Raw genomic sequence first — 5,989 nt, 5'->3', positions numbered from 1 at the left:
TAGCACTCTGCTACTTGAGTCACAGCACCAATTCTGGCATTTTGTGTATGTGCTACTTAGGGATCAAACCCAGGGCTTCTTCCATACTAGGCAAGCACTCTCTCACATGTCCACATTCCAGCCCCCTCATCTTTTTCTTTGTGGTAGTTTTTGCATAAGTATGTTACCATCTTACATCTCCAAGTTTAATTTTCTGAATACTGGTTATTTCAACAAAACCTAACCTTTTCTTCCCTTACCTGAATTGTGACTGTACCGGTCTTGGCCTCATAATAAAATGTAAATGAAGACTGCTGAGAGTTTAAGTGTGCATCATATAAGGACATAGGCCTGGAACTTAGAAGAGAAAATCGATCGGCCTGAAACAAAAAGAATGATGTAGTATGTGCAACAAGCATATCTGAAAAATAAATCAGTAAATAAAAGCAGAAGCATTACATATGGTCTGTTTGCACTCAGGGAGGTAATATACACACATAAGTAGGCACTGATAGATAACATGGCCTTCTCTTTTTGAATTTTTGTTGCCATCCTAGGGTCTAATGTCAGGTCCCCATGTGTTCCTCAGATGTTTTACTCAAGGCTGAGGCTCTACCATGGCCACAGCTACACTTCCAGCTATCTGGTCATTAATTGGATATAAGGCCCACCTAGGTTTGCCTGGTCTGGCCTGATCTCCTGCTCGGCTCTCTCAAAGCTGGGGCTCTACTCTCTGGGACACTGCTCCACTTCTGGTTTTCTGGTGGAATATTGGAGATAAGAGTCTCACAGACTTTTCTGCCTGGCCTGTCTGTGGATGGTGATCTCTTGAGGATGATTCAAGTGGCTTTTCTCAGGGATTCACCAAGAATCTGCTCCACACAAAACCTTAGTCTAAATCTCGAGAGGTACTAGAGAAAAACAGAAACAGGAAGATGCTTCTAATGTGTTCTAGATACTTAAGTTTGGAGACACATAACACTCATAACTATTAGATCATTTTATAGGCAAAGGACCCATAAAGACAGTGTGAGGATCACTCCAGCTTTTGGTCCTCTCATCTGGAGACAGTAAATTCACTGCAGCTCAAAGCCAAGTGACAGAGCTGGCATGAACTGTGAACGTTAGCTCCCAAATCCTATGACACTCATTTCTCACTTTTGGCTTCTAACCTGTGACCAGAGAGGAAGATGAGGAGAGAAAGCAGCTATAATAAACACTGGGTAGTTTACTGATAAATTCAAACCATTGGAATGACCCTGCTAAGATGTCAGACTGTCCAGATTAAAAAATGAAGAAGAAAAGAAAGAAGGTGTCAGTGGCTGCTGATTGTAATCCCACCTCCTTAGGATGCTGAGATGGAGAGAATCTTAGTTTGAATCCAGCCAGTGTAGGAAAGTCCATGACACTGTTTTTGTGATCTAAGAGATCACAAAAAACCCAGAGGTGAGGCTGTGACTCAAGCTTCATGTACTACCCTTGAGCAAAAGGAGCTCAGGGACAATGCTTAGGCTCATAGTTCAACCTCAGGACCTGCCCCCTCAAAAAGAGCCTGTACTTCCATGTCTTTGTCTATGTATGGATGTATTCCTATAGGTGAAGCTCCAGAGTAGCTATGATGAATGGCACCAAGCTAGGAAATTTGTATTCAATACAATAATTTCATAACACAGAGACTGCTTTCAAGACAGTGCACGTTCCAGGGAACCCCTCACTGTTCCCAGTGTAACCTGAGGGTTTCTCTGCATCCGAGGCCTGCTGGAAGAAGTCTCTCACATTGTGTGGACAGGCAGACAAAAGGCCTCACTCCTGTACAGCTGGGTAACAAACAATTCCACCTGAGCCAGTTAGTGAGGATGAGTGTGGGCATGCTCTGAAGGTCAGGAGAAAAGGTATCTTTGTACCCCAAGCTATCTCTCTCCCCACTACTCTGCTTTAACAGGAAGCTTTCATTTGTGCCACTTCCCATGGCAGATCAAGTTATGTGCACTTATCCTGCCTTTGTGAGACTATGTTTTGGTGTTCAGATAAAGTGCTCAATATAATTCAGGAGTACTTCTGGCAGACAACTAGGGCACTGAACCTAATGAAATGTTTCATTGCCAGCAATGATGGGCCTATGATGCCTCCCCTAGGTTTGGGAAATCCAAGCACATGTTGGATATCACAAAGCTTCCTGTCATCTAGGGTTGGTGAAGCTCATCAGGTTTTGAAACCTTTGACCTCTCCTTGTTGGACCCTGGGTGGCTAGGTTTGGGGGTTGATCACATGGCCTTTGTGCTGAGCATGAGCACAGTGCAGAAGCCCATTGCTTTACCATTTTGTGTAACAACATCACTTCTGGTCTATGAGTGTGTGTGTTTTTTTGTGTGTGTATTTGTGTGTTGGTGTGTGTGCACGCATACACATACATGAGTCCTGGAGCTTGAACTCAGGACCTGAGCACTCTACGTAGTTTCTCTTGTAGAAGGATAACCTTCTCCCACTGGAGCCACAGAGCCACTTCAGGGTTTTTCCTAGTGATATGGTCCTGAGAAATCAAGCCCAGCGTTTCATAGATGCAAAGCTCTCTATCCCTAATGCACTTTCCCAGGCCTCTACCTCAGGTTTGTTAGTTTATTTCTGTCTTTTTTTATTGTTGTTATTGTCAGTAGTAGGAGTTGAAGTATGGGCCTGGGTGCTTTCCTTGAGCTACCTCAAGTCTTTTGCTCTACCACTTGAGCCACAGCGCCACTTCAGGTTTTCTGGTGGTTCATTGGAGCTAAGTGTCTCAAGGACTTTCCTGCCCAGGCTAGATTTGAACCATGATCCTCAGATCTCATTTTCTTGAGTGGCTAGGATGACCAGCATGAGCCACAAGCACCCTGCTTCCACTTCAGGTTCTTAGTGGTGAATTGGAGATAATAGTCTCATGGGACCTTTTGTGTCTGGGATATTTTGGAACCCAGATCTTCAGATCTCAGGTTCCTGAGAAGGCAGCATGACAGACCAGCTACTGACCCCTTGGCCATGGCCTCTGCTGCAAGGGGGTCCATGGCTCCACTTGGTGAAGTGCTAGCCATGAGCCCAAGAGGTAAGGGTCAGCACCTAGGCTTTGAGTTCAAGGTTCATGACAGAAAAAAAAAAGAAAACATTTGTCCGCAGAAGACAACTCATTAGTCTTCAGTAATACATAATTTTGTCCCTGTCATTGGGACATATCTGAGCTTCAATATTATTGTATGCATAATCATCTCAGTTGTGGATCCCTTACAAAGGCACAATGTAAGAATGCACCCTGTGAAAGACACAGTACATGCCACTCTTTGCAGGACTCAGCACCCAGCATCTTGTGAAAGACTTAGTACCCAGCACCCAATGCAGGTATCAGCACACTGCACCCTGTGAAGGACTCAGCACATAACTCTATTCCACAAGCTGTCATTAGAATTAGGGTGCTTTCATCAATATTACCATTCTTTGTGGAAAATTCCACAAATCATACAAGTTCACATCTAATGGTTTAGTGGGGTGGTTTTTTTCTTGGGGGAGGTAGTCATGGGGCTTGAACTGAAAGCATGGGGATACTGTTCTAATAACATTTGCTCAAGGCTAGAGCTCTACGACTTGGAGCCACATTTTGAAGTGTCTCGCAGACATCCTGCCAGGACTGGGGTTTAAACACCCTGAGCAGCTAAGATGACGGGCATAAGCCAGGATGACATGGGTAACCCATGGAGCTGGGTTGCAGTGGTTTACATGTGGCTAAGTCAGGTTAGGTGGCAGCTGTCAGCACCATACTCCTAGCTTGCTCTGTAATGAGGTATTTGAAGTTCTGTCCTTCTATAATTGCAGTTAGAACATCCTACCTTTTTTTGGTTGCAGTCCAGGGGCTTGAGTAATAGCTTATACACTGTCCCTAAGCATTTGTGATCAAGGCTAGCACTAAATTGGTTGAAAGACAGCAGAACTTCCGGGTTTTCTATTTATGTGGCACTGAAGAATTGAACACAGGGCTTCATGCTTACTAGGTGAGCACTGAACCACCGAGTCCCAGGAGTGAACAAGGTATAAATAGATAGACATTGCTGTATATGAATATTATAGACACAAAAAGAGAGATGTATGCATATTATTAAATTATAGATAATATCAGTACCAATTCTTAGGTATTAAATTATATCTCCATTTAATGATGTGTCCCAGTTAACAATTAATAAAGCATTAATTAATAATTATTCAATATCAGTATTGTTTATCATATATGTATATAATTAATATTTCATAGAATGAGACACATGTCTATATAATATTGAATTATGCATCATGTGTTACTACCAGTTATTAGGTATTTAATTATGTCTCCATGTAATTTTTATTCTGTTAATGCTTAATAAAATATTAATTAAATTTAATGTACATCCTATACTTATTGTGTCTAATTTTATCCTAGTATGATTCACTAATTCAATGTTTATCATTTATTGTCGTGACAATCCTTCCACCTATGACATTTTTTTACCTTTATTACACCCTATTATATAACATATAGATTTGCACACGAATTATACATCCTACCTAACACTGAGCACTTTCACAGAAAAGGAAAACATGTGTCACATTTGGCTTCTCATTCCAAGATTACATTTTTGGCAGTGCTAGGATCTAAACTCACGGCCTAACAAGATCAATTCATGAATGGGTGACTGCCAGCAAAGCAGCCTCTAGCCAATTCAGCTGCCAGGTGGTCCCCAGTCCCTGACATCCTGCCTCGTATGTTGACTCCAAATTGTGCTTAGTGTAGCTATTCATTTTATTTTTTTGTTTGACTCATTTACCATTTATTTTATTGACTGCTATTATGCATGGAATATTTACTGCATTTATTACATAGGATATAGATTTCCCTATGTATGAAATTTACACCTGACACCCAGGACTTTTACAGAAAAGGAAAACATGTCACCATGGGCTTCTTACTGCACAATTCAATTTTTGTGAGTGCTGGCACCAGAACTCACAGCCTACAAGGCGCAATTCATGAATGGGTGAGTGTCAGCACGCCAGCCTGGGGCATATGGAGCTGACAAGCAGTTCCCAGCACCTGAGATTAAGCCCCAAGCGTTGATAAAATAAGAACAGCCTGACATGCAGATGGTGGTACACAAAGAGATATAGATATTTATAGAGTGCCAGAGATGTCTATATATTATTTAGTTATATAGGCTACATTCCTACCAATTTTGGGGTATTTATTATGCCTCCATGTAATTAACATTATTGTTTTCATACTTAATGAATTATTTTTTTTTTGGGTCCAGTCGTAGGGCCTGAACTCTGGGCCTGGGCGCTGTCCCTCAGCTCTTCAGCTCAAGGCTAGCGCTCTAGCACTTGAGCCACAGCGCCACTTCCGGCTTTTTTCTTTTTGTTTATGTGGTGCTGAGGAATCGAACCCAGGGTCTCAGGCATGCAAGGCAAGCGTTCTACCACTGAGCCACCTTCCCAGCCCACTTAATGAATTATTAATTAAATTAACCACTGTCCCTAAACTATTGCATCCATGTAATTAATAGTATTCTCTTAATATGTCAAAAATATTAATTAAAATCCATCGGTCTCCTAAAATCAGTCTCTAATTTTATAGTAGTATCATTCAGGAACAGCAAATTCAACCATGACATTCGTAACCCTCCATCGGTGTTCCTGTGAATAGGAACGAGACTCTTAGGATCTCCCTAGGGGTCAGGACCAGGCTTCGAACACAGAGCCTATTTTGCCGTGTTGGCCTATGGCTTCCCTGGAAGCCCACCAGACTTCAGCAATGCCAGGTTACCAACACTTTTCAGCTGTGTCATTCAGACCCAAGATGGTCACCTTGAAAAGAAAAATGTTGCCTTTTTTTTTTTTCCTGTGTCATTTTATTTTATTTTTTCTTGTAAGCCTTTGAGGACCCTGGTTCGGCTGTGTGTCCCGTGGCTGCAACCCAGCCTAGAGTGATCAAAGCTGAGGCAGAGTTGCCACGCCCTGAGTT

The sequence above is a fragment of the Dipodomys spectabilis genome, unplaced genomic scaffold (assembly GCF_019054845.1).
Source record: "Dipodomys spectabilis isolate Male_0828 unplaced genomic scaffold, ASM1905484v1 ptg000259l, whole genome shotgun sequence".
NCBI classification, from domain to species: Eukaryota; Metazoa; Chordata; class Mammalia; order Rodentia; family Heteromyidae; genus Dipodomys; species Dipodomys spectabilis.
Note: the sequence above shows the minus strand (reverse complement) of the source record.